The sequence below is a fragment of the Trachypithecus francoisi genome, unplaced genomic scaffold, assembly GCF_009764315.1.
Source record: "Trachypithecus francoisi isolate TF-2019V2 unplaced genomic scaffold, Tfra_2.0 Lachesis_group13, whole genome shotgun sequence".
Classification (NCBI taxonomy): domain Eukaryota; kingdom Metazoa; phylum Chordata; class Mammalia; order Primates; family Cercopithecidae; genus Trachypithecus; species Trachypithecus francoisi.
In genome coordinates this window covers 37,530,187-37,550,983 of record NW_022681458.1, presented here as the reverse complement: position 1 = coordinate 37,550,983, position 20,797 = coordinate 37,530,187, and positions in this window count along the sequence as shown.

Sequence of the window (20,797 nt, the reverse complement as noted above, 5' to 3'; positions counted from 1 at the left end):
TCCTATACAAAGGACACAAACTGGCCACACATGTATTCAGTCTAGTGATGGGCACTGAGAAGGACAGAAGGAGATTTGACATAGTTTTGACCTTAGCAATTTACTATGTGGTTGGGGAAATAACTGATTGTAAAGGTAGTATATACGAAGTTCTAATTAAGTGATACACAATTCAAGTTCAGAGGTGAAAGAGTATTGTGGACTGGAATTCCAATCTGGCCCTGAAAAGCAATACACAGCTTTTCAAACTTGTGGGAAATAGAATAGCTTTGAGAACAAGTACTTGCATTTTTAATTTTTAGAAATATTGCCAATTTGCTTTGCACAGAGGTTACATTGATACACACTCCCACCAGTCACGTTTGAGAGAGCCTTTTACCCTATTTATTCTCATTAGCACAGTGTAATCAACGTGTTTGATCTTTGCCAATTTGATAGTTTGAAATGATATTTTATCGTTGAGTTGATTTGCATTTCATTTTTATGAACCAAATTCATCATATTTTCATTTCTCATGAGTCATTTTTATTTTTTTCTGCGAACTGTCTACTCATATCCTTTGTCTATTATTTTCCAGTTGTATTGTCAGCTTTTTAATGTAGAATCACTTCAAAGAAACTATTCCTTTGCTTGTAACTCCTTCATTTTAGAGATGAATAGATGTGAGATGTAAGCTTATTGTTTCTTTGTTTATTCATCAGCATTTATTAAGTATCCATTCCATGCCAGGCACTGCACTTGTCACAGGAGTTAGATATAGATCCTGTCCTCAAGAAGCTAAGCTCCCAGGCTATGGGGGACAAAGCTTTTCACATGGTTTTCAGGTCTACGATAGAGCTCTACATAGTGAATTATTGTGGCTCAAAGGTGGGGCATCACCTAACCGTGCAAGGAGTTGGGGAGGCTCAGGAAAGTATTTGTAGATGAGAGCAGCTGAATCTTAAAGAACAAGGGAGGCTTAGGCAAGTGACGAAGAGGGGAATTACATTTCAGGTAGAGAGACTAACTAGTGCAGAAGCACAAGCACGATGCCTTTGAGGAGTTCAATGTGTGAATTCTGGATGGCTGGAGAGTAGGTTAAGTACAAGAGAATATAACAGATGAGACCACTTGTTTTAAGACAAACTCTTTATTCCAAGGAATTTGGGGCTTATCCCAAGGGCAAGGGGAAGCTAATACAATATATAATTTTAAAAATTTGCTTAAAAATTATTATTTGTAATATATAACCAATAATCTTACATTGCAGAAAGCTACAAAATGAAAACTAAAAACTTCCTCCTCCTTGTCCCCTGTCCCACATTTCTATTTTTCAGAGGTTACCATTTTTTTTTAACAGTTTCCATTTACCTCCATAACTCTCGATATGTTTATATCCCTGTTTCTTGATTTGTCAAACCGAACAGTATTTACAGACTCTCCACTATGAAGATGAAGAATTCAGCTCACTTCTACTAACTTCTACCCTTCTAATTTTTTGGAAGGTTTTAAGCACAAGAGGGACCTGATTAAATTTGCATTTTGGAAAGATTATTTTGCTAGCAATGTGAAGAGTGGTTCAGCAGCTGTTGCAGTAAATCAAAGAACATGAGTTGGAGGGATGCATTAGTGGAAGGTACTTAGAGGACAGAAAGGTGATGACCACTGGCAGACTAGAAGATAGGCGGAAGGAGAAGGTCACTCCTTGGTTTTATTTATTTGTTTATTTTTGGAGATGGAATCTTGCTCTGTCACCCAGGCTGGAGTGCAGTGGCGCAATCTCAGCTCACTGCAACCTCCACCTCCTGGGTTAAAGCAATTCTCCTGCCTCAGCCTCCTAAGTAACTGGGATTACAGGTGGATGCCACCATGTCCAGCTAATTTTTGTATTTTTATTAAAGATGGGTTTCACCATGTTGGCCGGGCTGGTCTTGAACTCCTGACCTCAGGTGATCCACCCGCCTCAGCCTCCCAAAGTGCTGGGATAACAGGCGTCAGCCACTCACTGGTTTTAGACTGGTGCAGGTGGTACTTACACTCTCTAAGCTAGAGATGCAGGAGGAGAAATTAATTTTAGTAGGGGGCATGATGGTGAATTTCACTTTGGACACGTTGAATTTGACATGTTTGTGAGAAGCCAGGTGGAGATGCCTTATGATGCAGCTGTACAACTAATAAAGTTGTGGCACTCTGGAGTGAGCAGAGGCTAGGGAGATAGATCTATGAGCCAGCCCTCAAGGTATAGTTTATTCATTTTCTCATTCATTTAATAAATATTTATTGAATACCATCTATGAGCTACATGCTGGGTATAAAATCATGAGAGAAGAAATAAATTTCCTCACCTCATGGAGCTTTTAAGCTGGCAGAGGAGACAGACATTAACACAGAAACTCACAAATACATATGCAATTATGGACTGTGGTAGGTGCTACAAAAAAGAATATAGGCTTATGTGATAGAATAACAGCATGCACCAAATTTAGACTGGGGCCTGGGAGGGAAACAGATGGGTAGGCAAAGCTTCTTTATACCTAGATCTGCCAGGTGCAGAAGAGTTAAAGAAGCCATGTGCAGAGGACATTTTGAAGTGGAGGTCATGGTCAGGACCAGCCATAATCTTTGTGGAGCTTAGGATAAAGTCCAATCAACGGAGACTCACTAAATATCTAGACATCATCAATCAAGATAGCTAAGTGTTATTACATATGTTCTATCCCCCTATTTTGACAAATATGTCTTTATGATGACAAATAGAAAACTACACGTAAAGTAAAACTGAAAGTTGGCAAAATATCAATGACAATTGAATTTAGTTATTATCACACATGTCCAGGTCTTCCGTTAATGGGTTGGGATGATTGTATGAGCAATAAAATTAAGACAGATAACAATATTCAGTTTCTTGAACTGGGTGCTGATTACTATTCACTCTGCAAATGTTCTGAGCTGTATATGTATGACTTGTGTACTTTTCTGTATTTACTATTCCATAGCAGAAGATTTAAAGGATTTATCAAATATTTACGTCATAACATTTACTTATTTATTTATCTATTTTTTTGAGACAGAATTTCTTTCTTTCTTTCTTTCTTTTTTTTTTGAGATGGAGTCTCGCTCTGTCGCCCATCCTGGAGTGCAGTGGCGTGATCTCGGCTCACTGCAAGCTCTGCCTCCTGGGTTCACGCCATGCTCCTGTCTCAGCCTCCCGAGTAGCTGGGACTACAGGCGCCTGCCACCATGCCTGGCTAATTTTTTTGTATTTTCAGTAGAAACAGGATTTCACCGTGTTAGCCAGGATGATCTCGATCTCCTGACCTCGTGATCCACCCACCTCAGCCTCCCAAAGTGCTGGGAGTACAACCGTGAGCCACCACACCCGGCCTTGAGACAGAATTTCACTCTTGTTGACCAGGCTGGAGTGCAGTGGCATGATCTCAGGTCCCTGCAATCTCTGCCTCTCAGGTTCTAGCAATTATCCTGCCTCAACCTCCCAAATAGCTAGGATTACAGGCACCTGCCCCCATGCCTATCTAGTTTTGTTTTTTTTTAGTAAAGACAGGGTTTTACTGTGTTGACCAGGCTGGTCTTGAACTCCTGACCTCAGGTGATCCACCTGCCTGCCTCGGCCTCCCAAAGTGCTGAGATTACAGGCATGAGCCACTGTGCCTGGCCCATAAAATTTATTTTTCTTGCCTTTATTTCAGTATAAATAACATGGTCTAATCAGGATTTTTCCATATAATTTGTGCATTATTGACTTAATACTAGTATAAATTAAGCAAGTTTTCTTTGTTCATTGTAGTTGTTAGTCTCAATTGAGATTGTGCCTTTATCTCAAACAATCAGAAAATAGTCTCTAGAGAAATTAGTTTCAGGATTATTTATAGGTGAATCTTTTCCTTCATATCCTTGCAAATGGTTTTGTATTTTGTTCTAATTTCTTTATGTTTTGTTGAAATGCTACTTTAGTTTCAGTTTTTAACATGTATTTTTTATGCAGAAAACTCATTAGCTCTAAAATAAAAATTAAATTTCTTTTTAAAATAAAATATTCACATTTAGATTTGTTTCTTTTTGTAATAGTAAATGGTAACAATTCATATCAAATAACTAGAGCTAGAACTAATACAGAAGTCATTTCATTTTCTGGCAAAGACTGCAATTTGTTCTTTGAGGATCTTCTGTTGTTTTACTTATCTTTGCTAATGCATTCTATAGCTTATTTAAGTTAAATCTAATTGCTTGAATAGTGCTTGTTGGCATTCCCATCTGTCTTAGTCAGTCTGGACTGCCATAACAAATTACCGTAAGCTAGTTGCTTAAACAACAGAGATTTATTTCTCATAGTTCTGGAGGCTGGGAAGTCCAAGATCCAGTGTCTAGTGAGGGCCTGCTTCCTGGTTTGCAGATGGTCATCTTGTGGTACCTTTATAGGGTATGAAATAGAGAGAGGAAGCAAGCTCTTTTGAGTCTCTTCTTAGAAGAGCACTAATTTCATCATGAGAGCCTCACCCAAATGACCTAACTACCTCCTAAAGTCCTCACCTCCTAATAGCACTCCACTGGGGGTTAGAGTTTCAACATATGAATTCTGTAGGACACAAACATGTGGTCTGTAACAGTCATGTTTTCTTTGCCTTTTTTTTTTTTTTGAGATGGAGTCTCACGCTGTCACCCAGGCTGGAGTGCTGGAGTGCAGTGGCGCGATATCCACTCACTGCAAGCTCCGCCTCCTGGGTTCATGCCATTCTCCTGCCTCAGCCTCCTGAGCAGCTGGGACTACAGGCGCCTGCCACCGCGCCCGGCTAGTTTTTTGTATTTTTTTAGTAGAGATGGGGTTTCACCATGTTAGCCAGGATGGTCTCGATCTCCTGACCTCGTGATCCACCCGTCTCGGCCTCCCAAAGTGCTGGGATTACAGGCTTGAGCCACCGCGCCCGGCCCAGTCATGTTTTCAAAAGCAGTTGTAAGGTCAAATTTGAATCTTTCATCAAGATTTCTATCTGTTGGCAGATTCATAAAATATTGTGTGTAATCTTTGAATTTTTCTAAAGAACATTGTCATTATCAGCATATTTGAAGTCATGTCTCCTAGTGCCAAATACAAATGATGAGTCATATGTACCTTCTGTATTTTTAGGCCAAAATTCTGACTTATGTACATTGTTATGTACATTCTTTCCAACCATGGTATTGCCATTCTCATAGGCTTTCCTTTGATAATTAAAACACAAAACAAAACAACATTAAAAGGCCAGGCATGGTGGCTCATGCCTGTAATCCCAGCACTTTGGGAGACCAACATGGGTAGATCACCTGAGGTCAGGAGTTCAAGACCAGCCTGGCCAACATGGTGAAACTCCATCTCTACTAAAAATACAAAAATTAGCTGGGCGTGGTGGCACACGCCTGTATTCCCAGCTACTTGGGAGAGTGATCGAATAGAAAAAAAGAGTATCATTTCTCTCAGCTTCAGCCTGAAAAGTTTCAGGGAACTATTTTGACTTGTTCACCTTACATCAAATGCCAATGGGGAGGAGTCTTTTATAGAAGAAGGGGAGAAGCCTACAGACATGATTTCTGGAAAAATAATTGTCTGCTGAGCTGCTGCCCCATTTTTATCTAAGACAGGTCTAAGAAATGTCTAGTTCTTCATAAGAAAATAAGAAAATGGAGGTTTTGGAGTGTCACACTGTTTCATTCACTGGCAAGTTTTCATGAATCCGGCTCCATATTTTTTTCCCTTGTGCGTATATTCTGGGCTTGTTCTTATTATATATCTGAGTCACCACTAAATTCAATTGTTCATAACCTTTTGATGGAAAATGGACCCTTTCGGGAATATTTTAAAAGTTATGGAACTTCTTCCAGGGAAAAAAACATATAAACCTAATTTTTTTCTATTGTTTCATGGTATTTATTTATTATTATTATTTTTTGAGATGAGTTTTGGTCTTGTTGCCCAGGCTGAATTGCAATGGTGCGACCTCGACTCACTGAAACCTCTGCCTCCCTGGTTCAAGCAATTCTCCTGCCTCAGCCTCCTGAGTCGCTGGGATTACCGGCCACCATGCCTGGCTAATTTTCGTATTTTCAGTAGAGACAGGGTTTCGCCATGTTAGCCAGGCTGGTCTTGAACTCCTGACCTCAGGTGATCCACCTGCCTTGGCTTCCCAAAGTGTTGGGATTACAGGCGTGAGCCACTGCACCTGGCCTGTTTCATGGTATTTATAAAATTCTTAAACTCATGGAGTATTCCTGAACAAGCTCATGCATAGGTCACCTTTTTTTTTTTTTTTTTTTTTCTGAGATGGAGTCTCACTCACTCTGTCACCCAGGCTGGAGTGCAGTGGTGCGATCTCAGCTCACTGCAACCTCCAACTCTGGGTTCAAGCTATTTTCCTGCCTCAGCCTCCTGAGTGGCTGGGATTATAGGCGTGAGCCACTGTGCCCAGGGATGGTCATATTTTAAGAAGAAAAATTGTGTGTCATTGTGATGTTGTGAATTTGGACATCTTAACAGATATCAAGAGATTTACCCTTGGTTGCTCTAGGAATGTGTATTTTTCAAAATAATTTTATTTATTTATTTTTATGGGTACATAGGGGTATACATTTATGGGGTACATGAGGTATTTTAATATAGACATGCAATGTGTAATAATCACATCAGGGTAAATTGGGTATCTATCACCTTAAGCATTTATCCTTTCTCTGCGTTATAAACATTTCAATTATACTCTTTCAGTTATTATAAAATATACAATAAGTTATTGTCGACTGTAGTCATCTTGTGCTATTGAACACTTGCTCTTATTCATTCTATCTAATTATATTTTTATTTCCATTAACGATCTCCAATTCATCCCTCTACCCCATACCCTTCCCAGCATCGTTCTATTCTCTACCTCCGTGAGTTCAACTATTTTAATTTTTAGCTCCTACAAATGAGTGAGAAGGTGTGAGGTTTGTCTTTCTGTGCCTGGCTTATTTCACTTAACATGATGTCATCCAGTTCCATCCATGTTGTTGCAAATGACTGGATCTTACTCTTTTATATGGTTGAATAGCACTCCATTGTGTATATGTACCACATTTTCTTTATGTATTCATCTGTTGATGGACACTTAGATTGCTTCCAAATCTTGGCTATTGTGAATAGTGCTACAGTAAACATGGGAGTGCAGATATCTCTTTGATATATTGATTTCCTTTCTTTTAGGTATATATCTAACAGTGGGATTGCTGAATCATATGGTAATTCAATTTTTAGTTTTTTTGAGGAACCTCCAGATTGTTCTACATAGTGGTTGTACTAATTTATATTCCCACCAACAGCATATGAGAGTTCCCTTTTCTCCATATTTTCATCAGCATTTGTTATTGCCTGTCTTTTGGATAAAAGCATTTTAACTAGGGTGAGATGATATCTTTTTGTATTTTGATTTGCTTTTCTCTGATGATGTTATGTTGACCACCTTTACCTATACCTATTTGCCATTTGTAGGTCTTCTTTGTTTTTTTTTTTTTGAGACGGAGTCTCACTCTGTCACCCAGGCTGGAGTGCAGTGGTACGAACTTGGCTCACTGCAACCTCTGCCTCCCAAGTTCAAGTGATTCTCCTGCCTCAGCCTCCTGAGTAGCTGGGATTACAGATGAGCACCAACACACCAGGTTAATTTTTGTATTTTTGTTAGAGACGGGGTTTTACTATGTTGGTCAGGCTAGTCTTGAACTCCTGACCTCATGATCTGCCCACCTTGGCCTCCCAAAGTGTAAGTCTTCTTTTGAGAAATGTCTATTCAGATCTTTGCCCTTTTTTAAATTGGATTATTGTATTTTTTCTATTGAGTTTTTTGAGCTCCTTATATAGTCTTGTTACTAATCTCTTGTCCGATGGATAGTTTGCACATATTTTCTCTCATTCTGTGGGGTGTCTCTCTGCTTTGTTGATTGTTCCCTTTGCTGTGCAGAGTTTTTTAACTTGATGTGATCCCATTTGTTCATTTTTGCCTTGGTTGCCTGTACTTTTGGGGTATCACTCAATAAATCTTTGCCCAGACCAATGTCCTGGAGATTTTCCCCAATGTTTTCTTTTAGTAGTATCATAGTTTGAGTCTTAGATTTAAGTCTTTAATCCATTTTAATTTGATTTTTGTATACAGTGAGAGACAGGAGCCTAATTTCGTTCTTCTGCATATGGTATCCAGTTTTCCCAGCACCATTTATTGAGAAGGCTGTCTTTTCCCCTGTGTATATTCTTGGCATCTTTGTTGAAAATGAGTTCACTATAGATGTATGGATCTATTTCTGGGTTCCCTATTCTGTTCCATTGGTCTACGTGTCTGTTTTTATGCTAGTACCATGCTATTTGGGTACTATGACTCTGTAGTATAATTTGAAGTCAAGTAATGTGATTCCTCCAGGTTTGTTCTTTTTGCTCAGGATGGCTTTGGCTATTCTGGGTCTTCTGTGTTCCCAAATAGATTTTATAATTTATTTTTCTATTTCTGTGAAGAATGCAATTGGTATTTCAATAGGGATTGCATTTGGTCTGTAGATTGCTTGGGTAGTATGGACATTTTAACAAGATTGGTTCTTCCAACTCATGAACATGAAATATCTGTTCATTTTTTCCTGTTCTCTTCAATTTCTTGCATCAATGTTTTATTGTTTTTATTGTAGAGATTTTTCATTATAAGTTTACTCATAGGTATCTTATTTTATTAATATTTGTAGCTATTATAAATGGAATTTTAAAAAATTTCTTTTACAGATTGCTTTCTCTTGGTATATAGAAATGCTGAGTTTTGTATGTTGATTTTGTATCCTACAACTTTACTGAATTTTGTTTATCAATTCAAATAGTTTTTTGGTAGAGTCTTTACGTTTTCTAATTATAAAATCATATCATCTGCAAATAAGAATAATTGGATTTTTTCCTCTTTAATTTGGATCCCCTTTCTTTCGTTTGTTCGTCTGTTTGCTCTAGCTAGAAGTTCCAGTATTGCAGTGAATAACAGTGGTGAAAGTGGGCATCCTTGTTGTGTTCCAGGTCTTAGGGGAAAGGCTTTCAGTTTTCCCCCATTCAGTATGATACTAGTTGTATGCCACACATGGCTTTTATTGTGTGAAGATATATTCCTACTATCCTCAGTTTTTTGAGTTTTTATCATAAAGGGAAATTGAATTCAATCAAATGATTTTTTCAGCATCAGGTGAAATTATCATCTGGTTTTCATTCTTCATTCTGTTGATACAATGTATCACATTGATTGATTTGCATATGCTGAACCATCCTTGCATTCCTGGGAGAATTCCCACTTGGTCATGATGAATGATTTCTTTAATGTGTTGTTGAATTTGGTTTGCTAGTATTTTGTTGAGGATTTTTACATTAAGGTTTATCAGGGATATTGGTCTGTAGTTTTCTTTTTTTGATGTGTCTTTGTCTGGTTTTGGTATCACAGTAATACTGGTCTGGTAGAATGAGTTTGGAAGTGTTTCCTTGTCTTCTATTTTTTGGAATAGTTTAAGTAGGATTGGTATTAGTTCTTGTTTAAATGTTTGATAAAATTTAGCAATGAAGCCATTAGGTCCTGGGCTTTTCTTTGCTGAGAGACTTTTTATTATGATTTCAATCTCATTACTTCTTATTGGTCTATTCAGGTTTTGGATTTCTTCATGGTTCAATCTTGGTAGGTTGTACATGTCTAGGAATGTATTCATTTATTCTAGCTTTCCCAATTTATTGGCATATAGTTGCTCATAGTAGTCTCTAATGATCCTCCGAATTTCTGCAATATCAGTTGTAATGTATCATTTTCATCTCTTATTATATTTATTTGGGTCTTCTCTCTTTTCTTCTTAGTTAGTATCACTAAAGATTTGTCAATTTTATCTTTTCAAAAAACCAACTATTCATTTCAGTTATCTTTTATATTTTATCTTTGTTTTAACTACATTTGTGTCTGCTCTGATCTTTATTATTTCTTTTTTTCAGCTAATTTTGAGTTTGGTGTGCTCTTACTTTTCTAGTTCTTTAGCATGTATTATTAGGTTGTTTATTTGAAGTTTTTCTACTTTTTTGATATAGCTGCTTATTGTTATAAACTTTCTTCTTAGTACTGCTTTTGCTGTGTCACATAGATTTTGGTATGTTTTGTTTCCATTTTTATTTGTTCCAAGAAATTTTAAAATTTTCTTCTTAATTTCTTCATTGATTCACTGGTCATTCAGGAGCATGTTGTTTAATTTCCATGTGTTTATATAGCTCTCAAAGTTCCTCTTGTTATTGATTTTTAGTTTGATTCAACTGTGGTCAGAGAAGATACTTGATATGATTTCAATGTTTCAAATTTTTAAAGATTTGTTTTGTGGCCTAACATATGGTCTGTCCTTGAGAATGAGCCATGTGCTGGGGAGAAAAATGTGTATTCTGCAGCCATTGTATGAAATGTTCTGTAACTATCTATTAGGTCCATTTGGTCTATAGAGCAGATTAAGCCTGATGTTTCTTTGTTGATTTTCTGTTTGGAGGATCTGTCCAATGCTGAAAGTGGAGTGTTGAAGTCTCCATCTCTTATTGTATTGGGGTCTATCTCTCTTTTTAGTTTTAATAATATTTGCTTTATATATCTGAATGCTCCAGTGTTGGGTGCATGTATACTTACAATTGTTATATCTTCTTGCTGAATTGACTCTTTTATCATTTTATAATGACCTTCTTTGTTTCTTTTTATAGTTTTTGTCTTGAAATTTATTTTGTCCAATATAAATATAGCTACTTTTTTTCTTTTTTGGTTTCCATTGGCATGGAGTGTCTTTTTCCATCCCTTTATTTTCAGCCTCTGTATGTCTTTATAGGAGAAGTGTGTTTCCTTTACCTAGCAGATCACTGGGTCTTATTTTTCAATCCATTCAGCCACTCTGCCTTTTTATTGGAGAAGTTAGTCCATTTACGTTTAATGTTATTATTGATTATATTACTATTGATGTTATTGAATGTTATTATTATTATTATTGATAACTAAGAACTTACTCCTGCTATTTCATTATTTGTTTTCTGGTTGTTTTGTGGTCTTCTCTTCCTTCTTTCTTTCCTTCTTGTCTTCCTGTTACTGAAGGTGATTTTCCCTGGTGGTATGTTTTAATTTCTTGCTTTCTATTTTTATGTATCTGTTGTATATGTTTTGATTTGAGGTTACTATGAGGCTTGCAAATAATATAACCCCTTATTTTAAACTGACAAGTTAAAACTGATTGCAGAAACAAACTAACGAACAAGCAAAGCAAAATCTAATAAAAGCTCTACACTTTAACTTAATTCCCCCTGCTTTTTAACTTTTTGTTGTTTCTATTTATTTCTTATCATACTGTCTCTGTCTTCAGAAGTTTTTGTGGTTAATATGTGTATATAAAAAATAATATATAATATAATACATTATATAATATATGATAAATAATATATATAAACACACACACTCGTGTGTATTATTATTATTTTTTTTGAAACAGGGTCTTGCTGTGTTACCCAGGCCAGACTGCAGAGGCTTGAGCAAGGCTCACTGAAGCCTCAACCTCCTGGCTCAAGTGATCCTCCCATCTCAGCCTCCTGAGTAGCTGGGACTATAGACATGCACCACCACTTTTTTATTTTGTAATTGTTTGTAAAGAGGGGGTTTCACCATGTTGCCTAGGCTGGTCTTGAACTCTTGGAGCTCAAGTGGTCTGCCTTCCTTGGCCTCCCGAAGTGCTGGGATTACAGGCATGAGCTACCACACCTAGCCTATAGTTATTATATTTTGTAGGTTTATCTTTTAGTCTTTCTACTCAAAATATGAGTAGTTTATACGTCACAATTACAATGTTGTAATATTCTGTGTACTCACTATTACCAGTGAGTTTTCTACCTTCAGATGAATTTTTATTGCACATTAATATTCTTTTCTTTCAGATTAAAAACTCCCTTTAGCATTTCTTGTAGGACAATTCTGGTGTTGATGAAGTCCCTCAGTTTTTGTTTGCCTGGGAAAGTCTTTATTTCTCCACCATGTTTGAAGGATATTTCCACCAGATATACTATTCTAGGATAAAAGTTTTTTCCTTCATCATTTTAAATATGTCATGCCACTCTATCCTGGCCTGTATGTTTTACACTGAAGAGTCTGCTCCCAGACACATTGAAACTCCATTATATGCTATTTATTTCTTTTGCTGCTTTTAGGATCCTTTCTTTATCCTTGACCTTTGAGAATTTGATTATTAAATGCCTTAAAATAGTCTTATTTGGGTTAAATCTGCTTGGTGTTCTATAATCCTCTTGTACTTGAATATTGATATATTTCTCTAGGTTTGGAAAATTCCCTTTTTTTTATCCCTTTGAATAAACTTTTCACTCCAATCTCTCTCTCTCTCTCTCTTCGTTAAGGCCAATAACTCTTAGATTTGCCCTTCCAAAGCTATTTTCTGGATCTTGTAGGCGTGCTTCATTCTTTTTTCTCTTCTCACTGTGTATTTTCAAATAGCCTATCTTCAAGATTATGAATTCTTTCTTCTGCTTGATCAATTCTGCTGTTGAGAGACTGATGCATTCCTTAATATGTTAACTGTATTTTTCAGCTCCAGAATTTCTGCTGGGTTTTTAAAAATTATTTCAATCTCCTTGCTATTTTTATCTGATAGGATTTTGAATTCCTTCTTTATGTTATCATGAATTTCACTGAGCTTTCCCAAAACACATATTTTGAATTATCTATCTGAAAGGTCACATATTTCTGTCACTCTGGGATTGGTCGCTGGTGCCTGATTTAGTTGATTTGGAGTGGTCATGTTTTCTTGGATGATCTTGATGCTTGTGGAAATTTATCGTTGTTTGGGCATTGAGGAGTTTGGTATTTATTGTAGTTTTCACAGTCTGGGCTTGTTTGTACTTGTCCTTTTTGGGAAGGCTTTCCAAGTATTCAAAGAAAATTGAGTGTTGTGATTTAAATCCTAGATCACTATAACCAGACTTGCATTAGCAGGCACCCTAAGCCCAGCAATGCCATGACTCTTGCAGACTCATAGAGGTACCATCTCGGTGGTCTTGGATAAGATCCAGGAGAATCCCTAGATTACCAGTCAGAGACTCTTGTTCTCTTCCCTTACTTTCCCCTAAACAAATGAAGTCATGAAGTCCCATGCTCCATGCTGAGCTGCCTGGAATTGGGGGAAGGGTGGCACAAGCACTGTTGTGGCCATCAGCACTGGGACTATACTGACTCAGACTCAAAGCTAGCACAGCACACTGAGTCTTACACAAGGCCTGCAGTGACTACTGCCTGGCTACTGCAAATGTTCACTCAAGGCCAAGGGCTCTTCAGTCAGCAGGTGGTGAATCCATCCAGGCTTGTGTCTTTTTCTTCAGGGTGGTGAGCTCCCCCTGGCCCAGGGAAGGTCCAGAAATGCCATCGGCAGCCAGGGCCTGGAGTCAGGAACCTGAGGAATCTACTTGGTGCTCTACCCTACTGCAGCTGCGCTGACACCCAAGCCACAATATAAAGTCTTTTCCACTCTTCCTTTTCCTTTCCTTATGCAGAAGGAGTTTCTTTCCCTGTCCACCACTGCCCCAGGCCCATGACAAATACTGTCAGGCTATGGCTGATGTTCACTCAAAGCCCAAGGGCTTTTCAGTCAGCTTGTGGTGAGTGCTGCCATGCTTGGGTCTCTCCTTTCAGGGCATTGGGCTCCCCTCTAGCCTAGATCAGGTCTAGAAATGCCTTCCAGGAACGAAGGCCTGGAATCTGGGACCCCAAGAGCCTGCTCAGTGCTCTACCCTATGTAGCTGAGCTGGTCCCCAAGCTGCAAGACAAAGTTCCCTTTAATTTTCCCTCTGCTTTCCTCAAGCAGAAGGAGTCTCTCCCTGAGGCCACCACAGCTTGGAATGCACTGAGCTATAGCAGAAGCCAGCATGGCTCTGAGTCTCGCCCAAGGCCTGTGGTAAGTACTGCCTGGCTACCACTGATGTTTACTCAAGGCCAAAGAGTTCTTTAGTCAGCAGGTGATTAATCCTGCCAGGACTGGGTCCTTTCCTTCAAGGCAGCAGTTTCTATTCTGGACCTAAATGTATCTAGAAATGTTTTTCAGGAGCTAGAGCCTGGAATGGGGGCCTCAGGACTCTGCCTGGTGCCATAGCCTGCTGTGGGTGAGTTGGTATCCAAGTTGCAAGAAAAGGTCCTCTTTACTCTCCCCATGCCTCTCCTCAAATAGAAGGAAGGAGCCTCTCCTGGAGCTACGAGCTGTGCTGCCTTGGGCTGGGAAGGGGTGATGCAAACACTCTCTTGGCTGCTTTGTCTCACTAGGTATCTCACTAGGTCGCATGCCCCACAAGTCCACTGGCTTCAAGCCACATGGCATCAGTACTTGCTTAGGAATTGCAGTCCTTGTGGCCTAGACTACCTTTCAAGTTTATTTAGGACCCCAGAGTACTTTAGCCTGAAGTGGTGGGGCTTGCTGGAACTCGGGTTCTGACCACTGGGATGGGCAATTCTCCTCTGGCTAGGGTTGGTCTAAATGCTCCCTCTGTGGGTTCTGGTTGAATTCTGCCCTGTGTTGCTTTCTGCTGTGGCAGGACAGACTGAGTTCCAACATGAAGTCCCACAATCACTGCACTCTTTCTCCTCCAGGCACACACATTTTCTCTCTGCTGCTGCCAGGCTATGGGGAAGGGGTGGTGTCAGCGATTCAAGACTGTCTTTAGTACCTTCTTCAGTGTCCCTTTCCTTGATATGATGTTAAAATCAGGCACTGTGAAGGAATGTGTATTTTTGAATCCATTCTCATGTTGAATCAACCCACAGAAAGATACACAAATCTAACGTCATTTCTGTTCAAACAAACAAAAAAATTCAGTTAGTTGTTGTGCATTTGTGATGTCAAACACCATATGTTTGACATACTATCAACAAGACACTTGGATATAATGTTTGTTAATTTGTTTTCAGTCTTGAAAGATTTCTGGGTAGAAGAGAGATACATGAATTTCATTTTATGAGGCCCAGAGGTATAGAATAAGGACCAATTACTTGAATTCTCAGAAGAACCAATTTAAGACAGTAGAAGCCCCTCTCTCTTTCATTCCAAAATGGCAAGAGATGTATGTTGAAAGCAAGAATAAAGGGTTTTGGTTGGGCTCAAGAGGCGTCATCTGTTTAAAATATGGCGATGGGGTGTATTGTCCTTAAATTCCTCACCCCAGGTCAAAGTGTTAGGGAGAGAGGCCTGGTCTACTAATGGGTACATGGTATTCTCCTATCTAACATCAGGGCCTCGGTTAACAACTCATTGCTTATAAAAGGGACAGAAGCTTCTTCTTAACTCCACTTCCAAACTTCCTAAAAGAGCAGTGTGGGGAAATGATTCCTTGCTTTAATTTATACTGCCTATTTCCCTTCCACCTATACAGGAAAGGCAGGAGAGTCAACTTCCAGTAGAAGTGGCACTTTCTTCTTACATAGTAGGATGAAGTAATTATCTTTGTCATGTTATAAGACTCTAATTGACATCGGAGTTGACTATATGCCTTGGACATCTCTTATGTATCACTGCAAATCTCAACCTTGCCTGTCTTTTTCCTCCTTCTGTTGAGGCAAGCAGTTTGCAGTTTCAACCTGACAGTACCTCATCTCAGATGCCCTCTGAATGCTGCTCACCTGCTCTGGGGCTTCTGAGCTGATACCTTTGTGTATATTCTTCAGAAACACAGTTGGTGACCATATATGCTTGGCAGATTTGATTATGACTTTCAATCTTCACTCCCTCCCTGTAATAGAATTATACATTGAAACTTATTGTCAAGTGTTTTTATTTTTAGTACCTCCCAGTAGAAGAGATAGAGATTTTATCTCTGCCTCCTTGACTTTGGGTTTGGCTATATGACTTACTTTGGCCTATGGAATGTGAGTGCATGGGAGGCAAGCAGAAGCTGTAAATGTCTGTGTTGTTTGACTTGGTCTCATGTTTCTGCCATTCACCATGAGAAAGCATGGACCAGGAAGTTTCTGGTCCAAGGAGAAGATACATATGGAGTAGAATTGAACCCCACCCACTCACAGACTGGAATGGAGCATGGTCAGCTGACCTACAGACCCAGGAGTGAAAAACTGACATTCGTTTTGTAAGCTTTTAAAATTTGGGGTTGTTTGTTACGTAGTATTGTTGCAGTAATAGTTGGTGATACGGTTTGGATCTGTGTCCCTGCCCAAATCTCATGTCAAATTGTAATCCCCAGTGTTGGAGGAGGGGCCTGGTGGGAGGTGATTGGATCGTGGGGCCGATTTCCCCCTTGCTGTTCTTGTGATAGTGAGTTCTCACAAGATCTGCCTGTGTAAAAGTGTGTAGCCCCTCCCCTTCATCCTCTTTCTTCTACTCTGGCCATCTAAGATATACCTGCTTCATCTTCACCTTTTGCCATTATTGAAAGTTTCCTGAGGACTCCCCATCCATGTTACCTGTATATCTTGCAGAATCATGAGTCAATGAAACCTCTTTTCTTTATAAATTACCCAGTCTCAGGTATTTACCCTTGACTTGGCTTTCCATTCTTCCAGGTTTTGTGTCACCTTGCTATGACTACTGCCTCCTGGAGTCACTCCTCAGTAAAGTATTCATATAGACATCTTTGTTTCCCACTTTGCTTTTTGAAGAACCCAAGCTAAGACACTCCATGTTTACTTCTAATTTTCATTAATTACAGGTTTATATACATTGTTCAGATATTGGAGGCTCCAAAGTGTTCACCACCCCAACCTCCCACACTTTTGCCAGCAATTAGACAGTCACATTCTTTAGGTCTTCTTTGAACAAGCCTAGGGGACTTCAGGGGATGTGTCGGAGGGCTAATGAGAGCATACTGACCTGATTTGAAACTAAATTTTATTTTATCTCCCGGTCTATCTGAATCCAAAGCCTCCTCTGTCAGTTATCAACAGAGCCTTTGCTATCGCCTACCCCAAGCCTCTTTCTTCTTAGACAGCTAGCAATCTCAGCAATAAGAATGTACTCTGTAACTCTTGGAGAATTTTCCAAAGATGGAATGGACTAACTAGGGAAGCAAGGAGTTCCTCATCACTGAAGAGGAGTTAAGGAAGCTGGGTGATCATTTGTGAACTATGTAGGAATTAAATAAGTAAAAATCATAGCTATCATTTATTTAGTGCTAGGCACATTGTTAAATATTTTAAAAATACTAGCTCAAGTCTTCACAATAACCCTTCACACTATTTTCTTCATTTTTTTATCTGAGGGAATTGAGAGTCTGGGAGGTTAAGTAACTTGTTTAAGGTCTGTGACCAGGAAATGACAAGGCCAACCCAGATTGTGCTGCTTCCAAGCCTATTCTCTTCTCGCAAGTACAGATGACATTTTAATTATGGGCTAGGGGCTTAAATCAACTTGACCTTAAGATCTCCTCTATTTCAGACTCTACAAGTCTACTAACTTCTGCATCAAAGCACAGTAGCAAAAGAAGATGATATAATACTGTATGAGGTTTCCTTCCCACCTGTTTTCCTTCATTTAAAATAGAAAAGATTAACACATCATAACTTTTTTTAACAAACAAGTGAGTATAGTGGTTTTCACACTCAAATCACACCCAAGGTTGTTTTCTGATTCCAGACAGGTTTTTGCAGAATGTAGTCATTTATAAATTAGGTGAGGCTTCTGCTTGACTGTTCTGGCTGGAGTGGAGAAAATGAGCCATGAAGGTCTGTGGGAGTGTGGGGGTCATGCTGGGGGAGGTATAGGTGATGTTTTCAAGGACAACTACCACAGTCAGAGATATCCTACACCTGGGTGGCCTCTGGGTGTTTGGGAAGGATTATAAGTACTAAATATAACACAAAAGGGAAAAAGAGGGGCAACGGAGTTGGGTTTGGTCTAAGAGCTTATGATCTGACTCACAGACACCTGAAAACATTCGAGAGAAGGGGAGGAAGGTGTGTGCTTTGGGAGGATATGAGTGCACGCACGTAGGACAGTACATCTGTCACTTTGAGAGTGTACTGGAACATTTTCATGCCCTAAACAACGACGTGTTACTTGGTCTCTTCTAAGGACTAAAATGTGTTAAGTGCAAACACCGACTATGTGCTTTTTTTCTTGACCTCTGAACTTTTTATTGCCCTCCTGTTCCCCAAAGGGCACCCTGCTTCTGGGGCTTAGTGTCTCACAACTTTGGTGTCATCGGTCTCAGACGTCACTTTGCCATCCACTATCGGGCAAGTGGGGGTCTTTTGGATGGTTTGCATGGAGCTGCTGCTATCCAGGGCATCACCAAAATTGAAGTCCTCGCCATCTTCCAGCAGGCAGCGGTAGGTGGCGATCTCAGCCTCCAGCTTGACCTTGATGTTCAGCAGGGCCTGGTACTCCTGGGCCTGGTCCTGTCCCTCTGCCCAGGTCTGTGCCAGCTCTGACTCCAGGTGCAGCAAGATCCCATTGAACTGTTCCATCTGCAGAGTGTAGCAGGCCTCCACTTGCTTCAGGCTGTTCTCCAGGTTGGCCTTCAGATTTTTCATCCAGTCCAGGTTGATACCCAAGGACTGGACTGTATGTGTCAGCTCCATGAGCATCATCGCAGCAGCTCCAACCTCAGCTGACTGCGTGGTGACTACTGTGGTGCTCTCCTCAGTCTTTTGAGACCAGTACTTTGTTTAGCTTCTCTCACTTCTTCTGAGTCGGCTCATTGTATTGGGCCTGCATGTCCGCCATGACCTTGGCAAGGGCCTGAGATTTGGGGGTATCTACTGCCACGGTCAACAGAGCTGGCAATCTGGGCTTGTAGGCCTTTTCCTTCCTCTTCATGGTTCTTCTTCAGGAAGAGCAGCTCCTCTTTGAGAGCCTTGATCTCTGTCTCCAGCTACAGCTGAGTGACACTGATGTCATTAATGACCTTGTGGAGCCCATGGAGCACATGACCAGCTGTCTCATACTTGACTCTAAAGTCATCAGGAGCAAGACACGCATTGTTGATCTGCAGAATGATGTGGGCATTGTCCACAGTATTTATGATGATCTGAGTCCTCAGGTCCTCGATGGTCTTGAGGCAGTGGCCCCGCTCTCTGACCTACGGTAGCTTCTTCTCCAGGTGCTCCCAGATTTTGCTCTTCAGCTTCGTTTTCTGTCTCCAGGTTCCTCACTCTGTACAGGTAGAGAAAGGCCAGGTGCTCATTTAAGCTTTGCATGGTCTCCTTCTCATTCTGGATGCCTCCCATTCCTGCCAGACCCTCAACCATCCTTGCAGCCACATCCCTATGTGTCTGGAACTGGTAGGTTCTTGGTCTCCTTGACTTCAAGAATGAAGCCACAGACCCTCGTGTGAGTGTTACAGTTCTTAAAGACGGTATGTCTGGGGTTTGTTCTTTCAGACATTCAGATGTGTCTGGAACTTCTTCTTTCTAGTGGGTTTGTGGTCTCGCTGACACCGGTTACGCTGCAGACCTTCACGGTGAGCGTTACAGCTCATAAAGGCAGGGTGGACCTAAAGAGTGAGCAACGACATTTATTACAAAGCGTGCAAGAACAAAGCTTCCACAGCTACTAACGGAACGCAAGGGGGTTGTTACTGGCTGGTTTGGGCAGCCTGCTTTTATTCCCTTATCTGGCCCCACCCACATCCTGCAGATTGGTCCATTTTACAGAGAGCTGATTGGTTCATTTTATAGAGAGCTGATTGGTCCATTTTACAGTGAACTGATTGGTCCGTTTTGACAGAGTGCTGATTGGTGTATTTACAATCCCTTAGCTAGACATAAAAGTTCTCCAAGTCCCCACTAGACTCAGGAGCCCAGCTGGTTTCACTTAGTGGATCTTGCACAGGGGCGGTGGTGCCCCCGCCAGTCCCGCACCATGCACCCGTCCACCTCAGCCCTTGGGCAGCTGATGGGACAGAGCGCGGCAGAGCAGGGGGCGGTGCTCGTCAGGGAGGCCCGGGGGACGTGAGAGCCCACCGTGGGTTGGGGGGTTCAGGCATGGCAGGCTGCAGGTCCTGAGCCCTGCCCGTGGGGAGGCAGCTGAGGCCCGGCGAGAACTCAAACACAGGGCTGGCCTGGGGGACCTGATGCACCCACTGCAGCTGCTGGCCTGAGTGCTAAGCCCCTCACTGCCCTGGGTCAGCAGTTCTGGCTGGCAGCTCTGAGTGCTGGGCCTGTGGAGCCCACACCCGCACCTGCTGGAACTCACGCTGGCCTGTGAGCACTGCAGGCAGCCCCGGTTCCTGCCTGCGCCTCTCCCTCCACACCTCCCCAAAAGCAGAGGGAGCCTCGGCCTGCGTCGGCCTCTCCAGCCTCGGCCCTTTCCAGTCTCGGCCAGCCCAGAGAGGGGCTCCCGCAGTGCCGTGGCAGGCTTAAGGGCTCCTCAAGCACCACCAGAGTGGACGCCAAGGCAGAGGAGGCGCCAAGAGAGAGGGCTGTTAGCATGTTGTCACCTCTCACCTGGACCCCAAGCCACCCTGGAAGCTGGTGGAGTGGGACATAGAAATCCAGGAGCCAGAACCCCCAGCGCCTGCATAGACGCTGGCCACACTTCTGACTGGTGGGTGCGGTAGCTAGGCACCTGGACAGAACCAAGGGACCGGTAGTTGGTGGGGAAGCAGGTGGTGAGGTTCATACTCCCCCGGCTGGGGGTAGAGTGAGAGGACAGATCAGGCTTGGCTGATGGCTCTGTTGTTGTTGTTGTTTTTGAGATGGAGTTTCGCTCTTGTCGCCCAGGCTGGAGTGCAATGGCGCGATCTCGGCTCACTGCAACCTGTGCCTCCCGGGTTCAAGCGATTCTCTTG